Below are 14,036 nucleotides of genomic sequence, written 5' to 3' on the forward strand. Positions count from 1 at the left end.
ACTTCGTCAATCTCAAGATAATATGCCGACTCAATCTCTCGAAGGTGTCCATAGGAGTAAGGTGTGCGTGTATATATATGAGTGTCTGTGTATGAACTATGTTAAAAAAAACTATCCATTTGGAAGTAGAAAATATTAGGTCACGTATTGAGGAGCTTCGAAACAAGATTTTACTCTTTGTTTTTAACACACGATTGTAGATGCTCACATACACAAATCTTTAAGCACCCTTGTACGATACTAAGCTGACACAACATTTTGAGCTTGACAAAATTATTACATATGCCTTGTAGTCGACTTAAACATCTTCTTCTACTGAACAAGCATCACCAGAAAGCCTAAAATAAATCTAGAAAAGTATGACCATCAATAATTGTACCAACTGTAGGACTTGAACCTGATGGAATAATTTCACCCCAAGGAATCTATCGTTTGAAGTACGCTCAGTTCACAAAATACGATATTGCTTAACGAAGTAAGATTTTACATAATTTTGTGATGATTGTACCTTGGTTAGTAGGAGTATTCTAAGGCAAGTGATTCCAATCAGCTCAGGCTAGTCATAGTGGGGAGTGATTTATGCTACTGTCATGCATACCTTTAATGCAAAATAACATAAATGCTTGCATTTATTAGATTGTAGATTCATTTTGCTTCGGGTTGGTTGCCCTATGTTACGGTAACATATTATATCACTCTAAACACCTCTCTCCTCATTAAGTACATACTACCACATAAACAAACTCTCCTCACTAGTTACTCCAACCTCACTGTTCAACGCCTCGCGACATGCGCCCATGGCCTGCACCCTAGACCAGCTCCTCAACTAAAGGAGTCAGTCTAGGATTCCTTCCTTGTGGGGATTAATTTAGTTTTGATTGCCTCGTGGCCATGAGATTCATGCATGCATTGTCGGCACACACACACACACCAACCATATCTTTGGAGTAACTACAAAGGGACGCTTGGAAGAAGAAGTAAAAATTTACTGATGGTATTTTGGTCATTTATTTTCTCTAACGATGAGAGGGTGGAAAAAGATCTTTAAAATAATATCCTCTTACTTTTTTGAGGAAAAATATCCTAGTACTCACTAATACAAGATCCTACTTATACGTACTAATGTATTGTACCTTGATCAATATGCTAATTGTTCACTAACGTATTGTGTTTATTTTGAGCTTGTTTATGTATTGTGTTAACAGAACAAAATACTCCTCCTTGCACAGGAAAATAGCCGGAAGAAGGTAGATCCTTCCCGAAAGAGTGCACGGTGGTCAAGCTTGGCCCATCCATCCGGCATATGGTCAAAATTGCCATGCTCCTCCTGATCGTTTAAAGAAAATCAGAGATACTTTTATGGTATATCATACTACAGAAATTATGTGTAGTATGGTTTGACTCAGAGTTTACCTTGAGAATATAGTGATAATTTCTATAAAGAATATATTTTGTGCATTTCACGTGTTACTAATCTTAATAAATTTAATTGTTTTAGAACGTTTTCCTCTTCTCTCTACTCGGTTGTTCGATGCTACTGGTCTACCGCCGCAGCGCCGTCTAAAGTGCTAGTGTACGCCAATGAGGCTGTGAGTGTGCCTTTTGTTTAGAGACGTAGAATAGTCGCAAATGCTATATCGAGAAATTAGGTAGTAAACTATATCAAACACATCTTATAACAATATGTAAGGCCTCTTCTAATACAAATGTGCTTAGATAAGGTGCTAAGTGCATTAAATAGCTTAGGAACTTAACTCACCATCGGTTTTTATCGCGCGTCGATCTAAGTCCCGTGATATTCATCTCGCTTTGATGGTAGCCATCCAAACTCCTCACCCATCCTGATAACTAACTCAAAGGTAAACAAGGGAAGGCAACATGTGCTACAGTAGCAGTTACGCAACGGCATGCTAAAAGTCGCCAGTGCACCCCGAATTTTACGTACTCGCTGATGTGGAGTATTAAGATTGGAGGAAGGGGGAGAGGAGGTACTCCCTCTGTTTCAGTTTACAAGTCCTGCGCGTATATCTAGGTTGCGAATTTTATCACCCTAATATAAACTATCAACAACAACAACAAAGCCTTTAGTCCCAAGCAAGTTGGGGTAGGCTAGAGGTGAAACCCATAAAATCTCGCAACCAACTCATGGCTCTGGCACATGGATAGCAAGCTTCCACGCACCCCTGTCCATAGCTAGCTCTTTGTCGATACTCCAATCCTTCAGGTCTCTCTTAACGGACTCCTCCCATGTCAAAATCGGTCGACCCCGCCCTCTCTTGACATTCTCCGCACGCTTTAGCCGTCCGCTATGCACTGGAGCTTCTGGAGGCCTGCGCTGAATATGCCCAAACCATCTCAAACGATGTTGGACAAGCTTCTCCTCAATTGGTGCTACCCCAACTCTATCTCGTATATCATCATTCCGGACTCGATCCTTCCTCGTGTGGCCACACATCCATCTCAACATACGCATCTCCGTCACACCTAACTGTTGAACATGTCGCCTTTTAGTCGGCCAATACTCCGCGCCATACAACATTACGGGTCGAACCGCCGTCCTGTAGAACTTGCCTTTTAGCTTTTGTGGCACTCTCTTGTCACAGAGAATGCCAGAATCTTGGCGCCACTTCATCCATTCGGCTTTGATTCGATGGTTCACATCTTCATCAATACCCCAATCCTCCTGCAACATTGACCCCAAATACCGAAAGGTGTCCTTCCGAGGTACCACCTGGCCATCAAGGCTAACCTCCTCCTCCTCACAGCTAGTAGTACTGAAATCGCACATCATGTACTCGGTTTTAGTTCTACTAAGCCTAAACCCTTTCGATTCCAAGGTTTGTCTCCATAACTCTAACTTCCTATTTACCTCCGTCCGACTATCGTCAACTAGCACCACATCATCCGCAAAGAGCATACACCATGGGATATCTCCTTGTATACCCCTTGTGACCTCATCCATCACCAATGCAAAAAGATAAGGGCTCAAAGCTGACCCTAATATAAACTATATAACACAAAAATTATACCGTTTGAAAATAGAACATCTAAAGTTTATATTGATTATTTTTTATAATATATGACTTGTATTAGGTTGGTTAAAATGATGACCTAGGGATACATGCACGCCTATAAATTGAGAGAGGGAGTAGTTTGTTTGAGAAGTTAAGGGGGTGTTTGTTTCGAGGGACTTTTTGGTGTAGGGACTAGAAAAAGTCCTTCTTAGATACTTTTTAACCAAACAGGAGGGACTACTAGGGACTAAAAGTTGCTTTTTGGGACTAAATGAAGAAGACTCTCAAGGAGAGTCTTTTTAGGGACTTGTTGGGACTTTTCCAACAATGCCCCTCCCTGCACCCATTGCCCTGCTGCCCCATGGTGTTGTTTGGTTATTATTTTTCTGTATACTAGGGGTAACATGATCTTTTATATGTCATTTAATAACCTCTAGGGAAGGACTAGGGACTTTTTAGTCCCTGAAAACAAACAGAGAGGGACTTTTTAGGGACTAGGGACTTTTTAGTTGGGACTAGAAAAAGCCCTAGGACTAATGAACCAAACAGGGTCTAAGTAATGTTACCACTCCTCGAAGAAAACAGTCATGATCCTTTCCTTGTGGGGATTAATTTAGTTTTCGATAGTCTCGTGTCCATCAACTCAAGAACGGAGATTTGTCCCGTGTCCATGAATGCCACGCGTAGTCCGCACACCAAAGACCAACCATCCACTGGAGTGCGAGTCTACTGGGTGAATTGTTTTGTTTAATTGACGTTGGAAGGATAGAAAAATTAGAGCGTAAGCTTGGAAACAAAACACAAAGAGAATCCTTCGCGAAGCGTGCGCGGTGGTCAAGCACATCGTCAAAATCGCCATACTCCTATGCTCCATCCGGATCATCGCTTAAACAAATGCAAAAAGGCAAGAGCATCCGTTGTAACTTGAGCTACTATGCAACTTGCTCAGGTCACGTGCGTGGTGTATGGAGTTGTCGGTGAGTCTTTTCTCATGCAGCCATTTCTTAAAACAAAAACTCCTATGCGTATTGTGATGAAACACAAGCATTTATATTCAGAATGGATAACTACCGAACGTCAGGATTTTAGAATCCCAGCCCGAACGTGTTTTGTAGTACCCTTGGATCATTAGCGCGAATCTTGGAGCAAGGTGATTAGCCACGTCATACCCTTTTTTTCGTTCGGGAAATATGACGATGCCATGGACCTCGGGTAGGGTCATAGGCCTGACCTATACGCCCTACCCAAGTTCACTACCCTAGAAGCAAGGGCATACGGAGTATAACAAAAGATACCGACTGAGGTAACTGTTGGATGAATATCAACTAGTATTTCTGAGGGCCAAAGACCATTACATATACATGTATGACATAGTGCCGAAAACTCCTTATACAACGGGGATATACCGAAAAGGGACTATACACATCTAACACCCCCCCTTAAACTCATGGTGGATCAACAACACTGAGTTTGGAGAGGAAAAAGCCATGCTGCACTTGAGTCCGCGCCTTTGTAAAGAAGTCCGCCAACTGTAACTCAGAGGGCACATAGTGAAGAGCGAGAATCTGATCCTGCACAGCAGCACACACAAAGTGGACATGCACACCGATGTGCTTGGTGAGCTCATGTTTCACTGGGTCACGCGCAATACTGATAGCGCCAGTACTGTCTGACAGTAAGGGAGTCGAGGTAGGAGCAGACACACCAAAATCCTCAAGTAACCACCGCAACCAGATCACCTCAGCCATCAACATAGCCATGGCTCGTAACTCAGCCTCTGTACTCGAGCGAGAAACTGTAGTTTGTTTCTTTGTCTTCCAGGCAATAAGAGAGCCACCAAGAAAGACACAATAAGCAGACAACGAGCGTCGATCAGAGGGATCACTAGCCCAGGTAGCATCAGAGTAGGCCTGGAGCTCAAGAGAGCTGGAGCGAAAAAAAGGCGCTGAGAGATCGTGCCACGAAGATATCATAGAACACGGAGGAGATGACTATAGTGGACAGAGGTGGGGGCTGAAACAAACTGACTCAGGATGTGGACAGGATAGGAGATGTCAGGACGCATAACAGCAAGATAGACAAGACTGCCAACAAGATGACGATAGCGAGTGGGATTAGGAAGAGGGTCACCATCGGAGGCACGAGGCTGAACGTTGCGCTCCATAGGAGTCACAACAGTGCGCTCATCACCGAGAGCAGCGCGAGCAAGAAGATTCTGAATATATTTTTCTTGGGAGATGTAGAAGCCATCAGAGGTCGAGGAGATCTCAATCCCAAGAAAGTAGCGAAGTGGACCAAGATCAGTCATGAGGAACTGATCGTGAAGGCGAGCCTTAACAAAGGCAATATAGTCAAGGTTGTCACCAGTGATGATCATGTCATCAACATAGAGGAGGAGAAGAGTCCGACCACGAGGAGACGTGTGAACAAACAACGCTGGATCATAATCACTGGGCAAGAAACCAGCGGCAGTCACCACAGAGGCAAAACGCTCAAACCAGGCACGAGGGGCCTGTTTAAGACCATAGAGGGAGCGACGAAGTCTACAGACCATACCATCAGGAGCATAGTACCCTGAAGGTGGCTGCGTATAAACCTCCTCACGCAACTCGCCATTGAGAAAGGTTTTCTGAACATCAAGTTGAGAGATAGACCAATGACGAACAGTAGCCACAACAAGAAGAGTGAGAACAGTGGTCATGTGGGCCACATGAGCGAATGTCTCATCATAATCGCGTCCCTGCTCCTGCTGAAAACCACGGGCCACAAGACACGCTTTGTAGCACTCAAGAGAACCATCAGAGGGAGTCTTAATCTTGTAGACCCACTTGCAGGTGATGGGACAAACACCGGAAGGGAGGGAAACCAGATCCCATGTGCCAGAGCGCTCAAGGGCAGCAAGCTCTTCGGCCATCGCAAGCTGCCATTCAGGCTGAGTCATGGCAGTCCGATAGGAAGTGGGCTCAGCAATAGCTGAGAGACCGTACCGAGCAGGAGAGGAGCGATCAGGCGGGGGGCGAGGCCGAGCACGGAGGTTATGAACCGGGGGAGGCGTGAAGGGAGGTGCACCAGAGGTGGAAGGCGCATCAGGAGAAGCATCCTCAGAACGAGGGCGACGAGTATAGTGGAGAGGAAACAGTGAGAGAGGGCGACGGACTGGAGATGATGGTGGAGAGGTGAAGGGGGAGGATGGGGAAGATGGTGTCGGTGGTGAAGGAGAGGGAATGAGAGGTGCAGGAGGAGGAGAGGAAACAGGAGGCACATAGCAGGGTGTATCAGGGAGAAGAAGAAAAGAAATATGATCCACAGAGAAGCTCGAGGAAGAAGGACGGGGGTAGTAAGAGCGAGACTCATCAAAGGTCACATCATGCGAGATGCGCAAACGATGACCAACAGGATCCCAACAGCGATAACCCTTGTGCTCATCACTGTAGCCAAGGAAGTCACACTCAACCGACTGAGCAGTCAGTTTGGTGCGTTCTCGTGGGGCAAGAAGGACATAGCACACACATCCAAACATAGGAAGAGCTGAGTAGTCAGGAGAACGACCAGTGAGACACTCCATAGGGATACCACCCTACAAAGCAGTCGATGGCTGAATGATGATGAGATAGGTGGATGCAGACACAACCTCGGCCCAAAAGTGAGGTGGAAGGGAAGCGGCAATCATCAGCGCACGAGTCATCCCAAGGAGATGACGATGCTTACGTTCAGCAATGCCATTCTGAGCATGAGCACCAGGACATGAGAACTGGGAAAGAGTACCCTGTTCCGCAAGAAAAACACGCAACAGCTGGGAGATAAACTCACCAGCGGAGTCAGCACGAAAAGTACGAATGGGCATGGAAAACTGGGTGTGAACCATGGCAACAAAACGTTTGTATATAGAGAGAACCTCGCTACGAGATTTCATGAAGTAGAGCCAAGTGTAGCGAGAGAAATCATCAATAAACAAGATATAGTAGCAATGACCACCTTTCAAATCAAAGGGAGCAGGGCCCCAAACATCAGAATGAACCAAGTTAAAAGGACGCTGAGATACCGACTCACTGGTAGGATAAGGCAACTGGGTCTGTTTGCCAAGTCTACAACCATTACAATGTAAAGAAACATCTCCAGATACAGACCCTAAGAGGCCCTGACGAACTAAAGAAGACAAGCGAGAGCCACAGATGTGACCAAGGCGACGATGCCATTGTTGGAAGGACGCAGAAGAGGCAGCAAGAGCATGTGAGCTGGCAGGAGTGGTGGCAGCGGAAGGAACACGAATCCAGTCAACCTCCCAAAGGCCCTCCGACTCACGGTGCCGGGGGCCAGCACCAACCAAAGCCTTGGTGCGACGATCCTAAATGGAGCAAGAGTCGGTATCAAGAATGACACGACAACCAGAATCAGTAAGTTGGGCAGCGGAAAACAGATTCATGGTAAGGCGAGGAACATGTGAAACACTAGGAATAGAAAAAGATGGAGTGGAAAGAAGACCACGGCTAGCAACGGGAAGAGGTGTATCATCGGCGGTAAGAACATTAACAGGCGAACCAAGAGGTCGGAGAGAAGACAACACAGAAGAATCAGAAGACATATGGAAGGAGGCTCCAGCAGTGGCGGAGCCAGGATTGGAGCAAAGTTTGGGCCCAAAATTTCTTTTGGCAACATGGAATGGAAAAACTTTGGCACTTATAACAACTACAAAAATACATTATGACATTAAAAAAAAGCCATATGTGATAACAAACAAACAAAAAAATCTCAATTGTTCAATAATTCTAGAATTTAATCTCAGTGCTTAACAATCCAACAGAAGAGATAAAACATGGCAAAACTAGAAATAATACCAGGATACAGAAGTGCACCATATCAGTTGTTTATTTCATTTGTGCCTCCCATAACATGATCAACGGCAGACGAAGAAGCAACACCTTCAAGACATGAAAAATGTAATTTCATAAGAAAATACATAAATATAGTGAAATAATAATGATTAATTAAAACCTAAAAACTTACCTCTACGAGGAGGTAAAAGCCCTATGCGATCCCTATACGCTTGAAAGCGATATAAAATATCATCATTGGGAATACTTGCAAATACATCACGCTCAATATAGTAAATATCTCTTCATCTTCTATTTCCGCAATATGAAATGAAGTGACATTAAAATGCTTCAGCTTCAAATTGACAATACATATAGACTTAGGCAGGACAGAGTTGGTTCAAGGTTCAGTTATTTTTTTCATATCATACATAGGCAGGGGCTATACATCAATTAAATTGTAGTTCGGAGTCGAGCGGTGGCCGGAGTAGAGCGGCGGCAGGGTCGTAGGGAGACGAGAAGTCCGGAGTTAGGCAGTGGCCGCTGGCCGGAGTACAGCGGCGGCGCCGCCCGGCTAGATCAGCAGACAGCTACGGCAGTCCAGTGGGGAGCAGGCGAGCAGGGGAACTTGGGGCCCTGACACCCGCCTTGATGGGGAGGGGGCAGTTCTGTTCATGGGGCCGTCGGGGCGGGGGATCCGCGGTGCACAGGAGGGGAGGCAGCAGTCCGAGATCGCTCATGAGTCGCGTACGAGCGAACTGGTGCCTAGGTCGTGGTCCCTTCGCTCCTGCGTGTCGGCCTTGGCTATGTTCTTGGGCTAGGCCCCGGGCCCATGTGAAAAACATAGCATAGTAATAGCTAAGAAAAAAAGTCACGCCCCAGGCCTGGGCCCTGGGGGCCTGGGGTGTAGATCCGCCCCTGGGCTCCAGAATCCAAAACCCACGAAGATGTACCTGACTTTGTAGATGCCTGCGGTGGTGGAGAAGTGGATGTAGACACAACAGCAGCTGAACCAGTCGACGAAGAGCCTGAGGAAGCCAAGAGACGTTTGAGCCTCACAATATCCTGGTCAGTGGGTGACGGAGTCGAGGAAGATCCAGGAGTCCCACTGGAAGAGGAGCGCCGCTGGTCTCGCTTCTTCTCACGGCAATCAGACTCTGGGTGACCTGGCCGAGAGCAGTAGCCACAGAAGGTGTCACGGCGCGACCGAACCCTCTCAATATAAGCAGGGCGACCCACCCCCTGAAGGTGTGGGGAGGAGCGGTGGAGTGGTGAGCCGAGCAGACGACACAGGAGCCCGAGCAGCTAACACAGACGGGACCACCAGCAAACCAGCAGAGCGAAGGCGGGTCTCCTCAGCACGAAGCTCGTCAAGCACCTCCGAGATAGGAACACGACCACGAGCAAGCAAGTGAGCATGTCTGGGCTCAAACTCAGAGCGGAGACGAGATAAGAACTCATGGACCCGCTGAAACTCCAGATCAGACCGAGTAGTCTGACAACAACAACAGGTGCCACAAACAACGGTCCTCAGTGAGTCAAGCTGACACCAGATGGCAGAGCACTATGAATAGAACTCATCAACAAACATGTCACCCTGCTGAAGAGCATGCTCCTGACACACCATAGAAAGGTATAGAGCATCACCAGAGGGCTGATAGCGCTGATGTGGGCATTTTTATCCCTAAGGTGTTTTGGTGATTGATGACAATGCTTTTGCGGACTAATCGTGTGCCTTGAGTTTCTTAGACTATCGTCACTAGGCACAAGACGGTTTGGTGCCACTCGAAGACTATTGAAGATGGTGTTTTTCTACGGTTATTTTTGGTGGTTTGAGTCGTAGGATAGCCATACTATTAAGAGGGGGTCCGCGTTGGAAAGGTTCGGGTGGAATCATCATGTACACGGTTTCTTCTTTTTCCCGCCTTTCCCTCTGCCCTTTGGAGCTTCTTCGGTTATCCTCATATTTTGCAAAAAGAAGGATTCCTAGTGTTGCTGTTCTGAGGCATGCGGTAGTACTGCTCTTAGGAGCGGTAGTAACACAGGCACCCGCGGTAGTACCGCACGCTGTTGCGGTAGTACCGTAGGTGCCCACGGTAGTACCACTCTTAAGGAGAGGTAGTACAGGGGCCTCAGACCTTGTTCCGCAACACGAGCGGAAGTAGGGGCAGATGTAATTTTTTACATCCGCTCCCTACGCGGTAGTACCGCTCGCCAGGCGCGGTAGTACCATGCCGGATTTTTGCTCATCTGTTTTTCCGCGGAAGCAGGCGCGGATGTATTTTTCTTCATCCGCGCCCTTCCCAGGACTAGTCCACTCCAGCCTTGCGGTAGTACCGCAAGGGGGAGCGGTAGTACCGCGTCAGCGGAAGTACCGCTTTCAGCCCTTACGGCTCTGGCCTGGACTAGCGCATGCTGTAGCAACGGTAGTACTGCGGCCCATCGCGGTAGTACTGTGCGCCCTTGCGGTAGTACCGCTGGTCTGGAGCGGTAGTACCGTGAGCCCTTGCGGTAGTACCGCTTGTCTGGAGCGGTAGTACCGCAAGTCATGGGCTGGTTAAGTGGATAACGGTTGGATTTGTCCCACCACTATATAAGGGGTGTCTTCTTCCTCTAGTTGACTACCTCTTCAAACCCTAAGCTCCATTGTTGCTCCAAGCTCCATTTTCGCCCGATCTCTCTCCCTAGCCAATCAAACTTGTTGATTTGCTTGGGATTGGGTGAGAAGGCCCCGATCTACACTTCCACCAAGAGAAATTTGATTCCGCCCACTAATCCCTAGCGGATCTTGTTACTCTTGGGTGTTTGAGCATCCTAGACGGTTGAGGTCACCTCGGAGCCATAGTCCATTGTGGTGAAGCTTCGTGGTGTCATTGGGAGCCTCCAATTAAGTTGTGGAGATTGCCCCAACCTTGTTTGTAAAGGTTCGGTCGCCGCCTTCAAGGGCACCAATAGTGGAATCACGACATCTCGCATTGTGTGAGGGCGTGAGGAGAATATGGTGGCCCTAGTGGCTTCTTGGGGAGCATTGTGCCTCCACACCGCTCTAACGGAGACGTACTTTCCCTCAAAGGAAGGAATTTCGGTAACACATCCTCATCTCCACCGGCTCCACTCTTGGTTATCTCGTGCCTTTACTTGTGCAAGCTTATTTGTGTTGTATTCCTTGCTTTCTTGTGTGATAGTTGTTATTGCATCATATAGGTTGCTCACCTAGTTGCATATCTAGACAACCTACTTTGATGCAAAGTTTAATTTGGTAAAGAAAAGTTTAAAAAGGGTTAGTTGCCTATTCACCCCCCTCTAGTCAACTATATCGATCCTTTCAATTGGTATCAGAGCCTCGTCTCTTTATTAAGGACTTTGCCGTCCGAAGAGTATGGTTGACACCACAGACGGTGTGGAGGAGCACTCTAGTGTGAATACTAGCTCGTCTACGGCCGATGGGGGAACCTCGGTCTCTCGTGAGGAATTCAATGTGACTTTGGACACATTGAAAACCTCCATGACGACCGAGGTTGAAAGCATGTTTACTAAATTCTTAGAAGGACTTAAACTATCTACCTCGCCGATGAAAGTGGGTGATCCCACTAACAAGGTGACGGGTGCTAACTCCGACAAGGGGGAAGCAAATAGTGAAAAGGGTCCTTCTACTAGTGGTAGAAATGGCACCGACATCTTTGCCCATGTGGAACCTCCAACTTATGGAGGACCGATTCCCTCTACTCATTTAAATCATGCCGGTCCTCCTCCTAAGATTGTGAAAAATGAGGATTTTGAATCTTGGGTGTATCGCTTCAAGCGTCATTTAAATCATGTGAATACTAATCTTTGGAGAATCATTGAAGAAGGTTTCTATCCACATGACCGAAGCAACTTTACCCCAAGAGAATTCGTGGATAATCAATTCAATGAGAATTCTCTCTTCATCATCCAAGATGCAATTCTCCCCGAAGATCTCCCTAATCTTCGACCCTACGCCATGGCCAAAGACGCATGGCATTGCGTTGTGTCTCTCTATCAGGGAAGCGCAAGCATTCAATGCTCCAACTATGAGGTGGTGCAAGATGAAGCCGATGAGTTTGCAATGAAATAAGATGAAGAACCTCATGAGCTCTTTCGGAGAGTAACCAAACTCGCGGTCACACTTCGAGATCATGGGAGCAAGGACACGGATGACAATTGGATCAAGCGCAAGTTCCTCAAGGCCATGATGCCCTACAACAAGGCCATGTCCTCCTCATCCGTCAAAGACCGGACTTCCACTCCATGACCTCAAGTGAAGTGTTGGATGAGTTCGTTGCTATGAGCATCTTGGACAAGACCGCCGACAACGCAGTGCTCCGTTCTCAAAGAACAAAGAAGTCCAATCTTGCCTTGAAGGCCAAGGTCATTGTGGAAGAAGAGGAATAAGAGGAAGATGAGGAGGGCAATCCCGAGGATACAAAATATGATTATCATGAGCACATGGCTCTTGCTTCAAGGCAATTTTGGAGCAAGAAGAACACAAGGCCCAATTTCAACAAGAACAATTCAAGTGGGTTCAAGGGCAAGCAACGAGTGAGCTTGTTACAATTGTGGCAATGTGAGTCACTTTGTTGTGGATTGTCCTTACGAGAAGCGGGAAGACAATGGTGGCAAGCTCATTCGAAAAGACAAAGCCAAGTCCTTCCCCAACAAGAACAACTTCACCAAAAAGACTCCTACTCGAGGGTTAGTGGTTCAAGAAGAATACCATGAGGATGACGATGATTATGAAGATGGAGAAGCAATGGCCATGGCCTCCGTTGCCATTGCCACAACTCCCCGGGTGTCTCTATTCGATTCACCCAACAAGAACATCACCGCCAAGTGCCTCATGGCTAAAGCCACTAACAAGGTAACCCCCAACATCAAAACCACCATCATTACTAATCCTTCCTTGACGGATTGCATTGATGAAAAGGAGGGGTCTAATGAAGAGATGAATGAATTTGAGTCTTTTATGAGTAAACTCAAGGGAAAATCCAAGAAGCACTTTGTTGCCCTCTTGGAACAACTTGGTGAAGCCAATGACATGATCGAGGCTCATGAAGAAACCATCTCTAAGATGGAAGGTCATAGTCGTGACTATGCCGATGAGATATCGGATCTCTCTAATGCTCTTGAGGAAGAGCGTGGGCATCGTTTGGCTCTTGAGGAGTCACAGAATGATGTCCATGCTAAACTAAAGAAAGATCTTGATCATGCTCTTGTTGTCTCTCATGTGGTAAACTCCGAGAAGGCTAAACTTGGGGTTGACCTTGCTAGACTCAAAGAGGAGTTTGATTTACTTGACAAGTCTCACAAGGCCTTGAAGGGTGCTCATGCTAGTCTCAAGGAGTCTCATGTTCAACTCCAAGTGAAGCTAACCAAGGAGAAAGCCACTTTTCCTCATATGGTCTTAATTGATAACGCAAATGCTACTAATCCGTGTTGTGAGCATGTGCATCTTGTGGAGGAGAATGCCCAGTTGAAAGATCAATTGAAGAAAGGCCTTGTGACATGCATTCAAGGTGAGAAAAACCTCAATGAACTTTTGAGCAATAAAAAGGAAGTTGTGGCCAAGGAGGGAGTTGGGTTCGCACGCAAGTCCAAGAACAAGAAGAAGAATGACAAGACCAAACGACCTCCTCCTCTCAAGCAAACGTTTGTGAAGGAGGGAGAGAGTGCTCACAATGTGAAGGGTGGTGATGTCAAGAAGGGCAATGCCACCCCTTGCAACAAAGCCGGCGACTTTAACCCTTCCTATATGTTATGCTGTGCTAGTGATGGACATGTTTATGCTAAATTTGTTGGTTCCCCTTATGAGTACATTGAATGGTCTATTCGGGTTCCCAAGACCCTTGTCACTAACATCAAAGGACCCATTACTCAATGGGTACCTAAAGCCAAGCATTGATTTCGTGTAGGTGTTTGCTTCCGGTGGAGGATCATGGTTGCTCGATAGTGGAGCAACAAATCATATGACCGGAAGCAAGGAGTTGGTGGTGGATGTGCAAAGGATTCCATCTATGCCCACCAACGTCGAGTGGGGTGATGCCTCGTCCTCTAAGGTATTGGGGCTTCGCAAGGTTGTCATTTCTCATGATCTCTCGATCGAGAAAGTCATGCTTGTTGAGTCCCTTGCTTACAATCTTCTTTCCGTCCGTCAACTTGCACTCATGGGCTTTGCTACTTTCTTTGATGTTGA

The sequence above is a fragment of the Triticum dicoccoides genome, chromosome 3B (genome assembly GCF_002162155.2).
Source record: "Triticum dicoccoides isolate Atlit2015 ecotype Zavitan chromosome 3B, WEW_v2.0, whole genome shotgun sequence".
Taxonomy (NCBI): domain Eukaryota; kingdom Viridiplantae; phylum Streptophyta; class Magnoliopsida; order Poales; family Poaceae; genus Triticum; species Triticum dicoccoides.